The 23,241-nt window shown below is 44.6% G+C and overlaps 1 protein-coding gene across 1 annotated transcript in view; it reads left to right on the forward strand.

The window, feature by feature from the left end:
* The first annotated feature begins 2,645 nt into the window (after nucleotides 1–2,645).
* The window catches only part of SLC7A2 (solute carrier family 7 member 2), a 115,311-nt gene continuing 94,715 nt past the window's right edge, over nucleotides 2,646–23,241 (forward strand). The window contains exon 1 of the mRNA XM_030565109.1: nucleotides 2,646–2,715. The gene's annotated coding sequence lies outside the window, so the exon portion shown is untranslated. The remainder of the gene's footprint in view (nucleotides 2,716–23,241) is intronic.

Here is a 23,241-nt window from a genome sequence, read left to right on the forward strand (position 1 = left end):
TTACCAACCATACCAAAATAATTAATATTACAATGGCTTTAAGTTCAAGATTTCAAGCGATAATATAATTTTTGATAAATCATTGTTTTGTGTTTTTCTTTAAAAATGTAAAAGTTGGGGTTAGTATTTCTGGCACCTAGAAACTGTGGTGATGGAGGGCTTTGCAAATGGAGAGGAAAGTAGGTAGCTAGAAACTTTGAGAACAATCGTCTGTGATTTTATTAATCATGGGCATATTTTAAGTTAGAGCAGTAATGAGAGAAAAATTATACAGTTGTATGTGATGCGTGTGAAAGAAGTTTGTAAGAATTGCCCCTAGCCATTTTTGATGTTTGTAGTGTACACAAAGATTTTAAATTTGTGGATTGGGGGAAAGTGATATGGAGCTCTCAGATATTAGCATGTGGGTGGGGGGGAAGACACAAGTTCGACAAGCTATGGATTGACAGAGCTTCTGCATGTTATGTATCTTATGTGATACTCATGCATTTGGCAGCCCTGTCATGGACCTTGGATGGACTCTCTTGCATCTCACAGGCTGGCAGCAGGATTTTACATGCAATGTCATTTCACAACAAGGTGCTGATATGTTATCCTAGGCACTCAGCTACCACAGAATTTGCTCTGAAGAGAAAGTCCAGGATATACACCTAAACACCCTTAAAACTGCCTTCACTAAACAAGGACACTCCACCAGTGACATAGATCGCAACGTGGAAAGGCTCACTCAGGTACCAGGAGAACCTGCTACAATACAGGGGGGAAAAAAGAATGACCACGCTCCCCTAGTCGTCCACACCCCATAAAGTGTACATCAATCAAACAATTCAACCTATAGTTGATAGGCACCATATCCTGAAAGAAATCTTTCCCAATCTCCTTCCTGGGTGTCCTCCAAATAACCCCTGCAACCTCACCATGCTCATTTACTAGAAACAAGCTCCCCACAGATCAGTGCACACTAACTTAAAGCAGCACCAACCCCTGCAGAACAACAGATGCAAAACTCGCAGACACATCTCCACTGCTACAACGATCACTACCTCTCCCACAATACACATTTCAAGATTAGTAGATGCTAAACATGCCTATCACAATATGTGGTCTAGCACATCAAATGCCTCAACAATTATGTGTCTGAAACTAGCCAATCACTACACTCTCAAATGAACTCACACAGAAAAATGATAAAAGACCAAAATTACACATCATCCATGGGTGAATGCTTTTCACAAAACGATCACTCCGTATTTGACCTCTCAGCCCTCGCCTTCAAAGGAAACCTTCACAACACCTTCAAAAGGTGAGCATGGGAATTTAAGTTCATAACTCTGCTAGATACTAAAAATGATGGACTCCCAGACTTTGGTTTCATGGCTCATTACAATAATTTGCAACACACCCTACTGCCTGTTAACCCTTAATTGGCCACTTCATTTAAGTGGTCTCTTATATTATGTGTAGTGTGAATCCCGTCTGCTTAACATTCTGTCCCAAACTGTATTTAGTTCAGACATTCTGGTTACATTACCCAGCCCTGAAGAAGAGCTCTGTGAAACTCAAAAGCTTGTACCTTCCACCAACAGAAGTTGGGCCAATAAAATATATTACCTCACCTGCTTTATGTTTCTCATATGCAGGGACTAAAACAGCTACACCACTGCAAACAAATCTCGTTTTAAGGCAGACTGTCTGCTTCTTTTCCTCTAATCTGGCTGTTACCACCACATGTGGAAGCCCAACAAAAACATTACAGGTGGCACTGCATAAATCTTGGTGTCTAAAAAAAGTGTAATGTAAAATATATTGAGCAAATGATAAAAATATATAAAATAATGAATAGTAGAAAGAAGGTGCTTCTCTTCTTGTCTCTTACCACTGGAACAAGGAGAAATTCCATTAAATCAACGGGAGGCTAACTCAAAAATGATGAAAGGAAATACTTTGTCATTCACTGCATAATTAGGTTGTGGAACGCCTTGCTACAGAATATTGCTAAAGCAAGAATTTAACAAGATTCACAGATGGATTGAACACAGATGGCTAATAAAGAATATCCAGAGTTACTATGGTTAATCACAACAAAAACATTGCGCGGGGGGGGGGACCCCTTATAACAAGTTTAAACCAATTTGTAACTATTAGAGAGAGGAGGATGGGGAGGGGGCAGCTTAGTCTGTATCTGCCTTTTGTGGGGTTTCTTGAACTTTTCTCTGAAGTTCTGCTGTAGGCCACTAGCAGAGGCAGAATCGTGAACTAGAAGGAGCAGGCATCTGCTCTCCTAATGGCAAACTTTATGTTCTGCTGACACAAAACAGAAGCAAGTTTGGAGGGGGGCGTACATTCCTTGGGACTGGGGAGCAAGTGGCATTAGTGCCAGCAGGGCACGGATCCTTTCTCACAGTGGGGCGGGGGGAGCCTTCCTTCAGCCCCCTCCCCAGCATGAAATCGGGCAGCTGTCACCGCGCAGCCGAGGGGCCCCGGTTACCGGAGGGGAGGTCCCCGAGCCTGGGGCTCCCATTGGCCCGTGGGGTGCGGGCCGGGGGCTGGAGGCGGGGCAGGGCTGTGTCTGGGTTGGGGTGTGTGCACGTGTTGGAAGCCTGGGCACCCCGGAATCCTGCTGCTGCTGCTGCTAGGGTCCGCGAGCCGCCTCCGCTCAGCTCAGCTCAGCGCTCGCCCGCGTCAGCCAGGCAGGCCCGCCTCCCTCCGGCCCCAGTAAGTGGGACTCGGCCCCGCCACGGGGCAGGCGAGGAGCTGTGGCGGGACAGCTGGCGTGGGCGCAGCCAGCTCCGCGGCGTCCACATGGCTGGGGGCGGGGAGCTCGGTGGGCAGCCGCTGGCCCGTGCCGGGGGTGGCTGGGTCTCTCTCCCGCCTCCCGAGCTGCGGGCACACGGGGTGACGTGCGGGGGAGGCAGAGGCGGGGGGCGCTGCTGCTGCTGCTGCTGCTGGCGGGGGAAGAGCGAGGACGCGGAGTTATTCTTAGGGCTTGACGAGGTTGCATGGGGAGCTGTGCGGAGTGGGAGGCCAAAGGCTCCTCTGTGTCCTTTCGGTGTGAATGGGGTTGGTTGTGCTTCTACGTGGGTCGCAGTCTGCTGTGCAGAGCGCTGCTGGCGGTCGTGTTTTAGTTTATGTTGCTGCTAGGGGTATCTGCTCTGACCTAAGAGGTGACAATCGGAGCTGAGTCCTGCACACACCACAGAGGAAGATGCACACCTAGCAGCTTCAGAACGCGACCAAACAATAAAAGCAGCGGAGTGCTGTGGCACCTTATAGACTAACAGACGTTTTGGAGCATGAGCTTGCATCTGACTAAGTGGCTATTCACCCACGAAAGCTCTATAAGGTCTATAAGGTGCCACAGGATTCTTTGCTGCTTTTACAGATCCAGACTAACAGGGCTACCCCTCTGATACTTGACCAAGCAATAATGACCCTTTACTGGTTTACACAGCATTCCTTGAAACTGATGTGTGTGAAAAGCTAAGTTGCAGGCGGTATTTATGGGACTGTGACTCAAGTGCGTACAAGCTGGTAACTTCATATTTAGAGTTAGATTCATGTACAGTATGTGCCATTCAAGCAGTGTTGGAAACTCGCATTGGCTTCTGCAGGCACTCAAAATAAAATCTTCACGCCTCTTCATGTGCAGCTAACAAGCTGCGAAGCCATACCCTCAGCAGAGAATGTGAACTGGGGAAAAGACAAGTTGTCTTCTCTAAATATGTAAAGGAAGTTTAGGTGAGGGCAGGTTTCTGTTCCTTTGCCACCGCTGCATGTTTAAATATAGAAATGTGTTTGTGACAGGATGGATAGATTAAAGTCAAAGTGAGTTTAATCATTACTTAAAGGAGAAACAGGACACCTTGATTGAAATAGTTGATTTTAATTTTGTTTTAGATTTGCATATTTTAGTTACTTTCCTAAAGAAAAGTTGATTCCCATTGTGTTGGTAACCATTAAAACATGGTGATTTGCTACTAAATCTAGCCTTTACACTAAAGTTGGTACTACTTTTTGGTAATCAGGATGAAACACTCTATTTATACACATTTATTTAAACAGTTACATTGTGTTACATACATTTATTTAGATTCTAAATTTTTACACTTTTTTCTTATGTTAGATAATGCAGAATGATTCATTTCTGATTTACTAGGTGATCTGTGTTATGCTCAATGTGCATAGAAGTTGAAATTCAATTAAAAATGCACACAATAGTATTTAAAGTGTTTTTTAATAGGTTTAAACTATCTTAAATGTATTGGATACATAAGGGGATCCAAAGTAAGTTTATCAAAACATATTTTGTATTTAAAACTAACTGATTTATTAAACAAAGAAATACTATCGGTAGTTAGTGAATTGAACTGTTTCCAGTGACCATGTTCTTCAGGATTTTACAACTACGGAAGTAGATCTCATCTTCTCACACCTCATTTTTATTCATAGATTGGAAGAGAAAAACAAGCATTTCTACATTTTCAACTTCCAGTCTGGTTTTTAATTCTGAATGAATGTCATTGAACTGAACTAGTTGGATAAACTGAAAGAACAAATGTATTCTCTCTTTACACCTGCAGAAGGGGCTACTGCAGTCAAAGGCTGGTTTAGACCTTCAACAAACTTTGGTTCCAGGTGTTTAGCTAGTGACTTTGAACAGCTCAGTAGTTTGACTTTCTTTGAAACTTTACAGCAAGTATATACTGTTTTTTAATTTAATTTAAATAGTTTTAATAGATTAAAGCAAATTTAGGCTAGAATATGGTTTATCGTAATAACAAATATATTGTAAAAATATATAATTTAAATAAAATATCAATTTTTTAAAATTACTGTTTTTTTTATCCACCCTGGCTTGTGAAGAATTTGAGTCTTGTGTCACAATCAAGTTTGTATTCCTGGTAGCAGCTGAAAAAAGCTGTTGTGAGTGAAATACTTTAACATATATTTATTTGCGTGACATTAAAATATAAAACTAAATAACAGAAGATGATTAAATTGTCTATTTAAAAATATATAGCTACAATATTCCAAATCTAAAGCTATTATGGTATCTGCTAAGGATTATATGGGTGTGACACTGATCTTACTGGTAAACTAGGAGTGACATCTTGAAGTCAGTGGAATTAAACCAATGTGAGAGGAGACTGAGAGGTAATGGAGAGGGAGATAGCTCAGCAGTTTGAGCATTGGCCTGCTAAACCCAGGGTTGTGCACTCAGTCCTTGAGGGGGCCACTTAGGGATATGGGGCAAAAATCTGTCTGGGGATTGGTCCTACTTTGAGCAGGGGGTTGGACTAGATGACCTCCTGAGCTCCCTTCCAACCCTGATATTCTATGATTTTATAAACAATTATGAGAGTGAGCACAGGCAGCGTATGTTGTTTGCCATGAAAACTGCCAGTTTGGTCCCTTTGAGGATTGGGACTCATGATGCTCATGCACGGTGAAATAAATTGAGGACAGTTTTGCTTTCAGCCCTTATCCAGTATCCCTATAAAGACAAGACAAAATGAAATTTGACATTAAGGCTGTCTACACTACAGTTTATGCTGTCATAATTTATGTCCCTCAGGGGGGTGAATAAATCACCCCCTGAGCAACATAAGTTATGCCAGTGTAAGTGCTCGTGTGCACAGTGGTATATTGGCGGGAGAGCTTCTCCCACCGTTTCTTCTGCTCGTGGAGGTGTTTTTTTTATGCCAACAGGATTGCTCTCTCCTGTCGGCACAGAGCAGTGGTTCTCAAACTTTCTTATTGGTGACCCCTTTCACATAGCAAGCCTGTGAGTGCGACCCTGTCTGATAAATATATATAAAAATGTTTTTAATTTAACACCATTATAAATGCTGGAGGCAAAGCAGGATTTGGCGTGGAGGCTGACAGCTCGTGACCCCCCCATGTAATAACCTCACAACCTCTTGAGGGGTCCCAACCCCCAGTTTGAGAAAATTGTATGGAGGGCAGATTATTGGAGGCTGTGCCTCCCCAAACAGCCCGGCGTGGCCTGGCCCCTGCCCCCATCCTACCTCTCCCGCTTCTCGCCCCATGACGGCTCCCCTGGGACTCCTGCCCCATCCAACCCCCCTGTTCCCTGTCCCCTGACAGACCCCAGAGCTCCCACACCTGACTGCCTCCTGCCACCCCATCCAACCCCTCCTCTCATTCCTGACTGCCCCCCTGGACACCTGCCCCATCCATCCCTGTCCCCTGACCCTCCCAGAAACTCTGCCCTTGACTGCTGCCCCATCCAGTCCCCCCCTCTCTGTCCTGACTGCCCCTGGGGACCTCTACCCTCATTCAACCCCCTTGTTCCCTGCCCTCTGAACGCCTCGACCCCTATTCACCCCTCTGCCCCCTGACCACCAACCTGAACTCCCCTGCCTTCTATCCAACCCTCCCTGCTACCTTACTGCACTGCTTTGAGCACAGGTGGCTGGCAGCGCTACAGCCACGCTGCCCAGATGGAGCCAGCCACGCTATCGCGCAGCACAGAGCACCAGGTCAGGCCACGGCTCTGCAGCTGCGCTGCCCCAAGAGCTTGCAGCCCCGCCGCCCAGAGCATTGCACTGGCGGCAGAGCGAGCTGAGGCTGCGGGGGAGGGAGAACAGCAAGGGAGGAGTTGGGGATAGCCTTCCGGGGCTGGGCAAGAGGGGCCCGCGGATCATAGTTTGCCCACTGCTGGCATGTAGTGTCTTCACCACACATGCTGCAGTGGCTTAGCTGTATCAGTAGAGTGTAGCACTGTATGTACAGACAGGATCTAAGCTTCAGGAAGACCCTACACAGATCCAGTGCTGTGCTTAGCGATTGGAGTCAACAGTGGGGAAAAAGTCTTGAGTTTTGTAAAGTATTTTTGTTCTATAACACTGTTTAACAGTAAGCAATGATATAATAAAAATGTATACACAGAAATGTATCAGAGGGTAGCCGTGTTAGTCTGGATCTGTAAAAGCAGCAAATAATCCTGTGGCACCTTATAGACTAACAGACGTTTTGGAGCATGAGCTTTCGTGGGTGAATACCCACTTCCTCAGATGCATGTAATGGAAATATCCAGGGGCAGGTATATATATGTGTGCTAGCAAGCAAGCTAGAGATAACGAGGTCAGTTCAATCAGGGAGGATGAGGCCCTGTTCTAGCAGTTGAGGTGTGAAAACCAAGAGAGGAGAAACTGGTTCTGTAATTGGCAAGCCATTCACAGTCTTTGTTCAATCCTGAGCTGATGGTGTCAAATTTGCAGATGAACTGAAGCTCAGCAGTTTCTCTTTGAAGTCTGGTCCTGAAGTTTTTTTGCTGCAGGATGGCCACCTTAAGGTCTGCTATAGTGTGGCCAGGGAGGTTGAAGTGCTCTCCTACAGGTTTTTGTATATTGCCATTCCTAATGTCTGATTTGTGTCCATTTATCCTTTTCCGTAGAGACTGTCCAGTTTGGCCGATGTACATAGCAGAGGGGCATTGCTGGCATATGATGGCGTATATTACATTGGTGGATGTGCAGGTGAATGAACCAGTGATGGTGTGGCTGATCTGGTTAGGTCCTGTGATGGTGTCGCTGGTGTAGATATGTGGGCAGAGTTGGCATCGAGGTTTGTTGCATGGATTGGTTCCTGAGCAAGAGTTATTATGGTGTGGTGTGCAGTTACTGGTGAGAATATGTTTCAGGTTGGCAGGTTGTCTGTGGGCAAGGACTGGCCTGACACCCAAGGCCTGTGAAAGTGTGGGATCATTGTCCAGGATGGGTTGTAGATCCTTGATGATGCGTTGGCGGGGTTTTAGCTGGGGGCTGTATGTGATGGCCAGTGGAGTCCTGTTGGTTTCTCTCTTGGGTTTGTCTTGCATTAGGAGGCTTCTGGGTACACGTCTGGCTCTGTTGATCTGTTTCCTTATTTCCTCGTGCAGGTATTGTAGTTTTGAGAATGCTTGGTGGAGATTTTGTAGGTGTTGGTCTCTGTCTGAGGGGTTAGAGCAGATGCGGTTGTACCTCAGTGCTTGGCTGTAGACAATGGATCGTGTGATCTGCCACACTTTCACAGGCCTTGGGTGGCAGGCCAATCCTTGCCCACAGACAACCTGCCAACCTGAAACATATTCTCACCAGTAACTGCACACCACACCATAATAACTCTTGCTCAGGAACCAATCCATGCAACAAACCTCGATGCCAACTCTGCCCACATATCTACACCAGCGACACCATCACAGGACCTAACCAGATCAGCCACACCATCACTGGTTCATTCACCTGCACTCCACCAATGTAATATACGCCATCATATGCCAGCAATGCCCCTCTGCTATGTACATCGGCCAAACTGGACAGTCTCTACGGAAAAGGATAAATGGACACAAATCAGACATTAGGAATGGCAATATACAAAAACCTGTAGGAGAGCACTTCAACCTCCCTGGCCACACTATAGCAGACCTTAAGGTGGCCATCCTGCAGCAAAAAAACTTCAGGACCAGACTTCAAAGAGAAACTGCTGAGCTTCAGTTCATCTGCAAATTTGACACCATCAGCTCAGGATTGAACAAAGACTGTGAATGGCTTGCCAATTACAGAACCAGTTTCTCCTCTCTTGGTTTTCACACCTCAACTGCTAGAACAGGGCCTCATCCTCCCTGATTGAACTGACCTCGTTATCTCTAGCTTGCTTGCTAGCACACATATATATACCTGCCCCTGGATATTTCCATTACATGCATCTGAGGAAGTGGGTATTCACCCACGAAAGCTCATGCTCCAAAACGTCTGTTAGTCTATAAGGTGCCAAAGGATTCTTTGCTGCTTATACACAGAAATGAAATTAATATTTATTACATGTTTTCATTGACACGCACAGTGCACTAAGTATTTTCCAAACAAAAAGAGCCCCAAAACTTTTACAAGCAAAGGCCCAGAGCTGCAACTGGAGCCATGTGGGTGCACTCCTGTACACACCTGTACACGTATGGCACTCCATTGAAGTCATCCTGGATCTGATACACAGACAAGGGAAATAAAACATACATGATACTTTAATTTCTGATTCACAGTTATTTTTTTGGTGGTGTTATGATATATAAATTATCCAAAAAGATTACAATCTGTATTTGTTTTGCTCTGATGATATGATCAGTATTGTACCAGATATAGCGGTAAGGATGGCCCCTGCTTGGAGGAGTCTGCAGTCTTATAGAGATAGAGAAAACAGAACTCACTCATTCTAGTATGGGGGAGGATGATTTAGTGGATTTTTTTTAATGGTTAAGAATGCAACACTTTTTGAAGCTCTATTGGCTTCCAAAACATTGGACAGAGCATAGGTAAACTGTGTAATCCAGATTCCTGCCTCAGCCAAAAAGTGTACCTAGCAAGGCCCACTACAGCCCTAGTCTCAACCCCTCCCTGATTTACAAATTCTAGTTTAAATTGTAATCAGTTTTAAGGTGCTTAAAGTGCACTTAACTTACCTGTACTCACATCGGGCCCGAGCCACTCTGAGTATAATCCTGGTCATTCTGCTAAATGCTCTGATTCAGCCAGGTACTTAAGAACTCTGATGGATTTGGAGCTGCTCTGTAATAATTTATGACTATTGCATGTTGACCTGTTTATTTGGACATTTACTATATGACTATAGTGCAAATTTAATAGGGGACTGTTGGGGGGAGGAGGGGGGAAAAAAGCAGGAAAGGAAAGAAAAGCATCACTTCTCTGCAAACACTTTAGGGTTGTTAAGAGATAAGGAAAAGAGATCAAAGATAGATCAAAAGAACTATTAGGGTTTTTTTAAAAGGGATTTTCTCTTAAGTGGGGAGAGTAGTTTGGCTAACACACAAACATACCCTGGGATGTCTGAAGAAGTTAGGCCTGCCTAGGTTAACATCAGGGAATAGACTCCAAGTAAAATAGATATGCATATAGACTGTTTTAAAATACTTTTTTTACTCTAAATTCTTTGTCCTACTGTTAAAATAAACAATACTTTGTTTTAGGAAGGGTGTTTTGGCACTGTATGCCACTGGTCAGAGACTCCTGAATGGAAGAACTGCAAGTACTTGAATTTAGACCTGCCAGGTAATCACATTTGATACACAGGGTATTGTAGCCCAAAGCCTGGTTTAAAAGCGGGAGAATTGCAGAATTCCACTTGCAATGGAATGTAGTTAAAGGCATGATGCCTGACAGTTGAGGCAATGTACTTATCGGGATTAGGATGGGGACAGAGGTGCAGCTAGTCCAGTAGCTTTGACAATGACACACATAATTTTAACCATGCGAGTACCCCCATTTAAGTCAATGCAGCTATTCATGTGCTTTAAGTTACACGTCTTTAAATATCTTGCTGAATTGGGTCCAAAGTGAATAGGAGGCAATTCCTTTCCCATAGTGTCTAGAACCCTTTTTTCAGCCCCAACATGCTTTGCAAGGTGTGCAGGAGCCCTTGCTTTAACCATGGGCCTAGGATCATGCAGCATATCCTTCTTTAGCAAGAAAAACATCTTCTGGATGTGCTCAGTAGGCAATTGTCAAATGATCATAACTCCATCAAATCAAAACCAACTTCCCTTGAAACAAAGCCATGTATTGTTCTGAAGTAAGAGCTATTCCCAGGCCAAACTATATTTCTAACCTCCATGTTTTTTCAGCTGTAAGACTGTACATGTAAAAATATCAATAAATGATTTTTGTGATGGAATTAAAAAACAAACAAAAAAACTCCTTGTGCACCAAAATGGCTCAATCACTCTCCCCTCTCTCCCTTCTCCAGCTTTCCAAAGCCAGGCAAAACCTTTAGTTAAGGATGTTTTAGGCCTAAAAGCTGAAAGTTAAAGAAAGCTCTGAGTGACTATAAAGCATGGATTACAGGGCTCAATCCAGTGCCTATTGAAATTGGAGAAAAGGCTTTCACTGTCTTGACTGAAGGTTGGAGTAAGCCCCAGATAAAAACAGTGTTATGCAATCTAAACTATTGCAGGTTGCAGTCAGTTTTATTTGCAACACACTATATATAACATTAGTGAGTGGTAGCACAAACCTTGTAAGATCTTGTCTTGGGGGCACTTTACTAATATAATGAAACATTCTATACAGCTACTTGGAGGACTTCTGAATTCACATTTTATTTTGAAAGCAATACACAATTGTAATTTGGAATCTCTTGGGAACACTAGAAATACACAATTCGCAAATAACCAACCTGTCTGCTTTCAGTTTTGCACAATTAGGAAACAAAGTTTTGATTTTCAAACGAAATGGTAAAAGAATACATGGAATTCTAACTCAGTTCCTGCAATGGCTATGACGTTAAAAAGCCAAAGGATGAGAGTAATGTTGTAAACTATGGTATAAGAAATGCACTGTCAAGGCTGAATATATTAATTGAACAAGTCAGGAAGTATGAGTTAGATATTTTGGGGTAACTTAATTCTCTGGATTATATGCATCGTGTATGGTTTGGTAGCTAGCTCTCATTCTTTTAAGTCAATACTGAACCAATGAGCAATGTCTAAGCATACTATTGGGGGGTCACTGAAAGAGGTGAGAAAATAAGAAACTGAAGAGAGGCAAAATCAGTAGTCTTGGAGGCACAACAGAGGTAGGGCCCTCAGATGGAAAAGCTAAAAACTTACTAAACCCTCTAGTGTGAGGGGAAAATCCTAAGGCTAAAAACCAAACCCCTGGAATTAGCCATTTTAGTTTAGAGTTTAGAGTTCTTTATCAAATGCTGCTTAAATAATGATTAAATGTGAGTGGGTTTGACAGGTTGGGAGAGGGAAGCATTGATACTGCATAAGTGGATTTGCAGTGTTCCATTCCTTTCCCACCCTTTAAAAAAAAGGTCTAGCCTGAAAAGGAAGCGTTTATGTAAGGCTGACAGACACCTGTTGGCAGTGGGCAGCATCAAACCAGGGATCTCTGGAGCTCTGTGCATGAGCCTCTACAGCATGTGCTAAAAGCCAACTGGCTGGTAGTTAAGGTTGTAGAGCAGTGGTCCCCAACATGGTGCGTGCAGGTGCCATGGCGCCTGCTGGGGCATCTATATGCGCCCGCCTACTGACAAGGGTGCACCCAGCCGCAGAGGAGCGCGGCCGCCTGACAAGCAGCCGCCGAAAAGTGGCAATGTCAAGAAGCGTCACCATCGAAACACTGCTGCTTTTCGGTGGTGACACCTCTTGATGACGCAGCTTTTGGTTGGCATTTCAGCGGCTGCTTGTCTGGTGGCTGCGCTCCTCGGCGGCTAGTCATCAGCTGCTCGCCACATTGAAAGGTTGGGGACCACTGCTGTAAAGTATGCTCATTTTACCTCTTTCTTTAAGTGGTCTCAGTGCCACTAGATGGGACTGGACACCACACCCAGGAAGTGTGTGGGTTACATTTTCATTGTCCTTTATCAAAAAAATTCTTGAATGAGGAAGGAAGAAAAACCTGGGGTCAGTGAGATGATTCCCCTCAACTCCCAGTTGCACACCCCACTTTTCTGCCCAGGTAGGTAACTTCTCTTTCTGGAAACTGTTGAATGCTATAATATACAGCATTTACCATATATTGTACTTTATGCTTTTTAAACACTGTACAAACTAACTCAGCAAAAGATTCCTGTAAAGGTAGATAGGTATTTTTCCCAATTGCAAATAGGGAAACTCAGACACAGTTTAAGTGTCATGCTTCCAGTCATTGGTAGAGCCATGATTTAGAAAGAATTTAGAAAATCATGTTGCTTGAACACAGGAGGAAGTTTCTTTGCTCACAGCTCCAAGCCCCTTCCAGCCAGCGCTTGGCGCAAAAGCACTCTGTAAGCTTTTTCTCTGAGCCACATTACCAGTGTGTCTGGTGCTTCCTTGCTGCCTTCTCTCTCTGTTTCTTTGGCTTTTTCTGCCTTTCTTTCCAAGGCAGACACATTTTCACAGTGAAATCTCTCTGCCCACATGTGTCTTGCATGAGCCTCTGTTTTGGGCAGTGTCATATGCCTATTTGAGGTGGAGGCTGTTCTTGTTCCTCTATGGTATCAGGCACCATAAAAGAGCTTAAGTGTTTCTTACAACTATCCTAAATGAAAGGTGGTGGTTGTGTCCAACCCGTAACATAACTGAGAACTGTTTTCTCAAAATGTAGCCAGGACAGTAGTATACTCATTTTTACTTTGGGGTGGGATGAAAGTGGAAAGACAAGAACTGCTCTGCCAGTGACTCTCCTCCCAAATGGACTACTAGCCTCTAATACTAGTATGCCATTATTTAAAGCTAATATGCAGAAAGGCCCAGTACACAGGACATGAGAGCGTTATGCAAGATACTTTAAATGTTTTATTTAATTTCTCCAAAACACACAGGCAAGGACAAGTTTCTACTAGATCTTTTATTACCAAGCAGGTGGGCTCTTTAGTAAGTTCAAAAGGCTGTATGTGTCCTGTGGCTAACAACAGCAACAGGCCAAACAGGAAAAATAGAAGGAAACTGCCATGTATATTCATTCCTCCACTGCCCTTTGTCACCTTGTCTCCCTTTCTTCCTTGACGTCACTCTTTTTCTAGCCACCGTCTGCCTCCACATCTATTAGCTTGTTGCATTTCTGCTTCTGAAACGGCCCCTGAGAGAAGCATACTACCTGGCACCTCCAGTCCCTGGAGCAGGGAGTTTTAAGGATTCCATGGTGCATGTTGGTGCTGCCAACTGAGCTGCTGTTTGTGAGATTGAACCACTACAGGTAGGGTTAGATTCTGCTTTTAAATTTGATGCTCTAGGTCAGTGTTTCTCAACCTGGGGGTTGGGTTTATGGGAGTTGCAAGTGCAGGGCCAGTGTTAGGAGTGGCAGGCAGAGCAATTGCCCAGAATCCCATGCCACAGGGGACTCTGCAAAGCTAAGTTACATGCTTTAGCCAGCTGCCTGAGGCTGAAGCCAAAGCCCAAGTCCTGCTTCCCAGGGCTGAAGCTGAAGCCCGAGCCCCGCTACGCAGGGCTGAAGCCCAAGCCCAAGTCCCACTGCCTGGGGCTGAAGAATGTAACTTAGGGCTTGTCTACATCAGAAAGTTGCAGCGCTGGTGAGGGAGTTACAGCGCTGCAACTTTGAAGGTGTACACATCTGCAGGGCACCACCAGCGCTGCAACTCCCTGTTTGCAGCGCTGGCCGTACTCCCGTTTTGTCTCGGGTGTAGAGGATCCAGCGCTGGTGATCCAGCGCTGGTAATCCAATGTAGACAGTTACCAGCGCCTTTCTTGACCTCCGTGGAAGGAGGAAGCCTCTGGTAATCAAGCTGGTTTCCTTTCCCGGTTTGCTCTCTCGGTCCCGGAGCCACCCAGCAAACCGCAGGGAAGGAGACCTGCTTGCTCGGGGTTCCGGGACCGAGAGAGCAAACCGGGAAAGGAGACCAGCTTCGCCGCGGTTTGCTCTCGCATTCCCGGAGCCACCCAGCAAACCGCAGGGAAGGAGACCTGCTTGCTCGGGGTTCCGGGACCGAGAGAGCAAACCGGGAACGCCGCGGTTTGCTCTCTCGGTCCCGGAGCCACCCAGCAAACCGCAGGGAAGGAGACCTGCTTGCTCGGGGTTCCGGGACCGAGAGAGCAAACCGCGGCGAAGCTGGTTTCCTTTCCCGGTTTGCTCTCTCGGTCCCGGAACCCCGAGCAAGCAGGTCTCCTTCCCTGCGGTTTGCTGGCTGGCTCCGGGACCGAGAGAGCAAACCGCGGCGTTCCCGGTTTGCTCTCTCGGTCCCGGAACCCCGAGCAAGCAGGTCTCCTTCCCTGCGGTTTGCTGGCTGGCTCCGGGACCGAGAGAGCAAACCGCGGCGTTCCCGGTTTGCTCTCTCGGTCCCGGAACCCCGAGCAAGCAGGTCTCCTTCCCTGCGGTTTGCTGGGTGGCTCCGGGACCGAGAGAGCAAACCGCGGCGTTCCCGGTTTGCTCTCTCGGTCCCGGAACCCCGAGCAAGCAGGTCTCCTTCCCTGCGGTTTGCTGGGTGGCTCCGGGACCGAGAGAGCAAACCGCGGCGAAGCTGGTTTCCTTTCCCGGTTTGCTCTCTCGTCCCGGAACCCCCCTTGAAGCCGCCCAACAGCGCTGCAGTGTGGCCACATCTAACACCACTTGCAGCGCTGGTTGCTGTAAGTGTGGCCACTCTGCAGCGCTGGCCCTATACAGCTGTACTAATACAGCTGTAACAACCAGCGCTGCAAAATTTTAGATGTAGACATGGCCTTAGTTTCATGGGGCCCCGGGCAATTTCCCTGCTTGCCACCTCTGAATGCCAGCCCTGAGTAATTTACTAAATGACATTTAAGATGGGGAGGGGGCACTTTTTTCAAGTCTTAGTGGGGAAGGGAGGGGAGGAGATCACAATTTTTTTTTAAGTCCAAAGGTGATTGCCAGCACAAAAAGGTTGAGAAACACTGCTCTGTTACCAGATCACTTAGTCATAAGACTCGCCTACCCTGTCTTATTTTTAGTGCTAAAGTCAATCCTCCATCATTTCAAAATACTTGTCTTTATTAAAATAATGGTCTCCTCTTTGTTCCTAAAAGTTACCTTGTCGGATGCAAAACCAATGACTTGCCCACCCACAGAATTGTCTAGTTTTATTGATTGTTGAATTTTGTGAGCATTGCTGTATCTGTTATGGATATGTATAGTTGGAGTTCTGTGCTTACTGAACAAAGATAATATGGGACGGGTTGGCAACCTTTCAGAAGTGGTGTGCTGAGTCTTCATTTATTCACTCCAATATAAGGTTTTGTGTGCCAGTAATAAATTTTAGCGTTTTTAGAAGGTCTCTTTCTATAATATATAACTAAACTATTGTTGTATGTAAAGTAAATAAGGTTTTTTAAATGTTTAAGAAGCGTCATTTAAAATTAAATTAAAATGCAGAGCCCCCCAAACTGGTGGCCAGGACCCGGGAAGTGTGGGTGCCACTGAAAATCAGCTCGTGTGCCACCTTTGGCACCCATGCCATAGGTTGCCTATGCCTGATATCGGGGTTGCATCAGCAAAATCAATGCTAAACGTCCCTCCTAGATTTTCGGAAACTAGGAATAAATTACCAGTTGGAGGGGGATGGTGATAGCAGACTCTGCACCAAACACTTTCTCCCATGTTTTATTGTCTTCCCAAAGGTGTAGATCCTTATAGTTAGTCCTTTTGCATTTGTGCTATCACATTTCCTAAAGCAGTGTGATTTAGTTAAAAATGGGACTTTTTAAAACAATACACAAATTCTTCCTGTACCTCTTCTTGAAGAAGATGGAGCTGAGGTGATGTAATGAGCATAAACATACACACCAGTATTTTATTGTGAAAAACCAAGATACGCACATAATCCTTGCAACATTATGGTAAATCTTGTTCTATTTTCTCACCACATCACCTATTTTTGCCCTTTGTTTGAGGTTATTGTTTGCTTCATGTCTGCAGCTAGATTACAAGCTCTCTGTCACCATGAGAGAGGGACCACATTTATTTTATTTTCATGAAGCAGCATGCACACTGTGGTTATGGAATAAAAATAGTTAGAATGGACTTTGGAAGGGATTATTTATTGCACTCTCTTTGGCGTCCTTAGACTGACTAACTAACAAGGCGATGTTTAGCAAGATCTAGCACTTGGACATCATGTGGATTTCCAATTAATCTCATGAGAATTAAGAATTAATTCCTCTGAATGTAGTATTTATCTGTGATTGATATATGAATTATATCTCTTACTTTAACATTTTTAGAATACCATACAATCGAGAGAATGCAGTTGTATAAAAGTTAGTTACTATAGTTGCAGCATTTCATGGCAAGTCACTGTTGCAAGTTGCAAACAAGCTGTGGAAGCCTAAAAGTGATGTGTGTGTGACATACATGCTTTTTACATCATTAAATGCAAGCAAATGTAACAATGAGCAACAGAAGGTCCCTAAAAGTAGGGGGGCCAACAGTGCCTGAACCATAGTCCTGTCCTTTCTTCCTGAGGCTGCACCCTCACGCTGCCCCTTCCCCAGAGGCCTCACTCCCATACTACCTCTTTCCCCCAAGACCCTGCCTCCCCTTGAAGCCTCTCCTTCGCATCACTTGTCCTTATGGCTGGGAAAAAGTGAGGGTACCATTGCCCTCTGATGTTCCGCTGTTCCACCGCCCCTGGTTCCAATATATTAGGTCAGTATGTCAGATTGTTAAATTGTATTTTGATTGTCATAATTAGAAGGTGAGAAATAATTTTGTTTGTCATGGGGCTTGTAGCAGTGCTGCCTGTCTGGTCTGAGCCACTTAGCTGACTTTATAATCGCTTGTGCCCAGATTCTCAAAGGTATTTAGGTTCCTGACTATCACTGAATTGAATGCAAGTTAGGAGCCTAAATATCTCTGAGGATCTTGGCCCTGCTTCCTTCCCAGCTGGGTCTAATCATTGAACAGGGCTGACTGACCCTAGCCCTCCTCTCCACCTTCTTACAGGATGGCAGATATCCTGTATCTTCATGTGCTTCTACAACAGTCTTAGAGTTCCTTTTCTGGAGAACTGTGCCTACGCTAATCCAGCATGTAACATTTGTGCAGTAGCAGGATGTAAGTGCAATCTTTTGCTCCTGGAAGGATTTTGAAATGGGAGATAAATTTTAAAGATATTTAAACAAATATATTGGGACACACGCTTGTTGTGTAGTTGTTTAGGGGGAAGTAGGACAGTAATGTTGCTAGGCATCTTGTTTTCAGACCCACGGCCAATGGGAGCTGCTGTAGCAGTGCCTGCAGGTGCAGGCAGCGTGCACCCTGCAGAGCTGCCTGGCCACCCCTGCACCTAGGAGCTGGATATGCCGGCCGCTTCTGGGAGCCATGCAGAGCCAAGCCAGGCAGGGAGCCTGCCTTAGCCCTGCTGCGCTGCCAGCCAGGATCTGTCTGAGGTAAGCGCCACGCAGCTAGAGCTGGCACCCCCTTCCACACCCCAGTCCCATGCCCCAGGTTGGAACCCCCTCCTGCACCCTAACTCCCTCCTAGAGCCCACACCCCAAACCCTTGCCCCAGCCCTGAGCCCCCTCCTGCACTCAAACTCCCTCCCAGAGCCTGCACCTTGCCCTAGGGTGGATTTGATTGAAATCAAATTGATTTAAATAATGATTTAAAAAAATCACTAGACAGGAAGACTTGATTTAATCAATGATTTCTAATTAAAAGTGCATTCTTGTTGGTTGTTATAACCTTACTACACATTCTACACAACTCAGAGATAGATGTAGGTTTCATTGTAAGAAAGTACACTCTATATATTTTTAAAGTGATTTATTTTGAAAACTTTTCAGATTAGTTTTACAGCTATATCAGAAAATGAATGACTGTTTGGTTATTTCATTTACCAAATGTAATTGAAGCAGATATTTATGAAATCATTGGCAGGTGAACTATCTCCAATTCCACAGGTTAATCATTAATATTTGGAAGATTTTCTTGCCTGCTGTATTAGGAGGAGAATATCACCAGACAGACATTTAAATTGTTTTATTTAACTGAAACAACAATGTTATGTATTCTGGATTATTTTCTTCAACAGCAAACATAATATTTAAACAAAGCAAGCATATGAACTTTTGAATTTAGTTAAACATTCAAGTTATTTAAAATCAGGTTTGTTTTTGTTAAAATTGTTTTTAACTAAAATAGTTAAAGGAAATATTTAAAAAAACCCAAACAAATATTAAATCGACTATGTCAGCCAGGTCAACATGAGAAACTTAAAATATTGGCTTCTGCAGCTAACTTGGTTAGGGTGACCAGATGTCCCAATTTTATAGGGACAGTCCTGATTTTTGGGTCTTATTCTTATATAGGCTCCTATTATTCCCCACCCCCGTCCCGATTTTTCACATTTGCTGTCTGGTCACCCTAAACTCAGTTGTCTTCACCTTCATTTTCCTGTTTGTTCATAATCTGGAAAAGAAAAACAAGCTTTCCTGCTTTTTCAGGTCCCAAAAAACTTCTCAATTTGGAATGAATTAGTCCAAAGGAAGAAGATAATCTTTCTACACCGGCAGAAGTTACTGTTGTTAAAAGTGAGATTATCACTTCAACTGTCTCTGAATCCAAGTGCTAAAGTGACTTCCACCAGTTCACTGGTGTGACTTTCTTTAAAACATCATCAGCAAACATATATTTCTTGAATGGTTCTTATTCCCAAACTGGGTCTCTTTTACAGCCTGCTGCCGTTATAGGTTTTCCCTTCTAGTGAGAGAATGGTATGGTAGATCTCAAATCAATGAAGGCTACAGTCAGAAAGACCTCATGACTTCTGGAATATGCTGCTCAAACAGTTTCACTTTTGTTTCTACTGCCTGTCCCTCCCTTCTCATATTTATCTCCAGACTTCTCCTTGTCCAGATCTATTCTGCCCCCAACAATCTTCTATTCATTGAACTTTTTGAAACTTTGCACTTTTAGAGAGGTAAGGGATTGACTCCGTGTACACAAATTTCCAGAGAGACAATAGGGTTGAGGTCTGTTATTTCTCACCTCCATATATTATTTATTTATTTAAAAACATTTTTGCTGTTAACAAATCCACAGTTTGAGAACTGCAAAACTTGGCATCTCTGATGGTATCTTCTAGATTGAGTCCCATTGGGCAGATAGAAAGAGTAACCTAAATAATCTATACAGAAGCCCCTGGAACCGATAAAATTGAATCCCTAATCCATGAACTATTCGAACTCATTTACAAAACGTTCCTTAAACATTACATTGATATATTGTCTCGTACTATAGAATTAGAATTTATAATCTCTATTCCATGATGAGATATCTTTGAGCTATAATGTATCTTAAAACTATCTTTAGATAGGTTTTTTCCTCAAATAGTATTTTATAAAAAAAAATCCGATTTAAATTTTTAAAAATCTGATTTTTTTGTTTTTTTTAAATCATTTTTATCAACCCTGCCCTGCCCCCCCCCTTCAGCATCCCAACCTCCTGCCCCAGCCCTGAGCCCCCTCCTGCACCCCAAACTCTTCATCCTAGCCTCACCCCAGAGCCCACACCCCCACCCGGATCCCGCACCCGCTCATGCACCCCTGCTCCAGCCCTGATCCCGCTCTCGCACTCTGAACCCCTCAACTCCAGCCTGGAGCCCCCTCCTGCACTCCAAACCCCTCATCCCTGGCCCTACTCCACAGCTTGCACCCCCAGCCAGAGCCCTTCCTGCAGAGGTGGGGCCACGGGGCAGGGGCAGGACAAGGGTGTTCAGTTTTATGCAATTAGAAAGTTGGCAACCCCTATTGGACCATAAGAGGAATTTCACCCATATACAGCATTCACCGTTATCCAGCTACATTATTGGATTTTTTGTTTGTTTTATTTTGGTCAGCATTATATTTTTCAGAGACTCACTGAAGGGAGCGGAGATGATGTGTATCATCCCCCTCTCTTTGTGCAGTCTGAACCTCATGGAGAGGTCTCTGCGGGTTTGGTCTAAGAAAACAATTCCGAAGATGTGACTAAGGGGAAATAGGAGGCCCACACAATGAAGGTCTCTTCCATGTCTGGATTTATAGGCCACCATGTGGCTGAGTATAAGAGGATTATTAGACACATAAATGCCTATCTTTCCCCACCTTTTTAGGTTCTGTAACTTTCATCCTTTCTACAAGTAACTTGCACTTTCTCAGTGATACCCTAGTTAGTAATTAAATACTGTTTAGAACATATGACTATGTTGGGAGCTTGACTCTGCCTTTATGTTGACTACTGACTTGCTTTAGGAACTTGAATAAGTCACTTCAGTCACTTCTCCGTTACCTAAAATGTAAAATCTGCAAAAGTGGGATAATACAATAATACATTTCGTTGTGTGATCTAAGTGCAAAGTATTATTATGCTGCCAATATTACACCATGCATGGAACCCCACTGAGCAATTTTCTAAGGATTGGTTAACACCATAACATCTGTCTTAAAAAAAAACAACTTTGCAAATGTGTTGTCTTATATTCCATAGAATTAAAAGCTTTACAAAATTATTTAAGCCTCAATTTATGTAAAATGAGATTCTCAGAGAGCTTCTTTTCAATAAGACCTGGATAAATTCTGTTGTCATCGGAAACATTTATCATGTACCCACAGTGCCAAATTAAAAAAAAAGGGCAGCTGTATAAAATTGCCAGTAAAAAAGAGCCACCAGATGAAATAGCAGTATGAATAATTGATAAAGTCTCTGGTTGGTTAGAAACAATAAACATTTTCAGTTATAAAAATTAGCTGCTTGATAGAAAACCTAGAAAAGTTACTGAGGAGTACAGAGTGTGCAGTATTCCCTACATCAGACAAAACTCTTCTTGAATGTAAACTTCATGAAAATCAAGTTTTGCTTATCTCAAAACAAAAAGTGTGATGTGGAAGAAAGATTTTCCTAACTTTTTAGGTATAAATTTCTCTTACTAGTATGCCTAAAACTGTAGTTTTGGGGTTTGATTTTTTCTGAGTAACCCTGTACTCAGAGTCCCTTGAAATTTAATCTCTCTCATTCTAGGAGCCTGATTTCGCTCCCATTGGTGACTTGACGCAGTACAATTATTTGGAATACAGAATGAAGTCTGTCTTCATGAAGTTTGTAGGATTATCCCTAATGAGATAAGCAGATGATTAGCTATTCCTTTATAATCGGATAGTCCTCGCTTTCTTAATTCTGTTTTTTTCCCCAACGTATAGGGATAAATTCAGCTCATGGTATCACCAGTGTAAGTTTGGAGTTACTCTATTTGTTGTCCACGGAAATATTCTATATTTATGCTGATGTAGTTGGGCAGAACAGACTATGCAATATATGTCCTGAACATTTGGTTAGTGAAAACAATGTTAAGAAAGTGGCCTGCAGTAGTGAAGCACTATTCCTAATATCTATGACCTTCTTTATTAACTACTTGAACTCTTTCTTCGTCTTGTCAAGAACAAAATGGGTTCTTGCACGCTGTCCATCCTTAGCTGATAGAAGCTAGAATTAATATACTTATTTTTGTCAATACCAAATGCTTGAAAGTAAATTGAGTTGAGGTGACATTTCTGTTTGGTGCCCTAACCCTCTCACAGTACTGAAAGGAGCATAAGTGCAATAATTGATGTTAATAGAGGCTATTGAGGCTGTAAAGAAGAGAAGGATGGCCACATGCCATGCTCTCAACAATTCTATGCTAACACCACATGATCTGGGAAATGTGATCTGAGAAAGGGACACAACATGTAGAGAGGAACTGGGGAGCAGCCACCATATCTGACATGGTCCCTCAGAAAAGGGGTTTAATGTACACAGTGGTTTTCCATATTAACTAATGGTGAAGCTTTCTGCATTAGTTCCCTCTCTATAATCTAAACCAGGGGTCAGCAACCTATGGCATGCATGCCAAAGTTGGCACACGAGCCGATTTTTAATGGCACGCTGCCGCCTACTGGAGTCCTGGCAGGCAGCAGCGTGCCATTAAAAATCCTGCCCAGCCTGGCCCGGCCCGCTTTTCTCCACCCTCCGCTCTCCCCCCTTCACAGGGGCAGGGGGCAGAAGCTTGGTCCTACCAGCTCCCTTGGCTCTTCCCGCAGTGTGCTGGGTTCCTGCCCCTCCTCTTCCTTTCTGTCCCTCCCTCCCTGCCGGCTGATCAGCTGATGGCCCTTGCGAGGGTGGAGATTGGGAAGGAGCAGAGTCAGCATGCTCGCTGCTCCTGGCGGAGACAGAGAAGAAGCCGGGGCAGGGCCTTGGGGAAGGGTTGTAGAATAGGAGCATATCCCCTCCAGCCCCCTGCCTTGACCCCCCCACTCTCCCTAGCCCTCTGCCCTGATGCCCCCTCACGCACACCCAGCCCTCTGCCTTGAGCTCTGACCTCCCCCAACACCCAGCCCTCTGCCCTGTGCCCTGCACACTCCCCAGGCCCATGCCCTGAGCCCTGTACCCCCGTCATACACACCCAGCCCTCTGCTTGACTCCTTCACCCCCCCCAACCCTAGCCCTGACTCTGGCACCCACACACATACTCAGCTCCCCCTGCCCTGACACTTGCACCCCCTCACATGCCCCCAGCCCTCTGCCCTGACTCTTGCACCCTCCCACATACCCAGCCTCCCCCCACCCCATGCACCCCCCACATCCTGACTCTTGCACTCCCCACATCCCCACCCCCACCCTGAGCACCAAACGGGAGCTCCTGCACCCCTGCCCCCTACATTCCCACCTGCACCCCTTGCACCAAATGGGAGCTGCCCAGGTAAGTGCCCCACACCCGAACCTCCTGCCCCAACCCTGAGCCCCCTCCCTCATTCTA

Source organism: Gopherus evgoodei, chromosome 5 (assembly GCF_007399415.2).
Source record: "Gopherus evgoodei ecotype Sinaloan lineage chromosome 5, rGopEvg1_v1.p, whole genome shotgun sequence".
Taxonomy (NCBI): domain Eukaryota; kingdom Metazoa; phylum Chordata; order Testudines; family Testudinidae; genus Gopherus; species Gopherus evgoodei.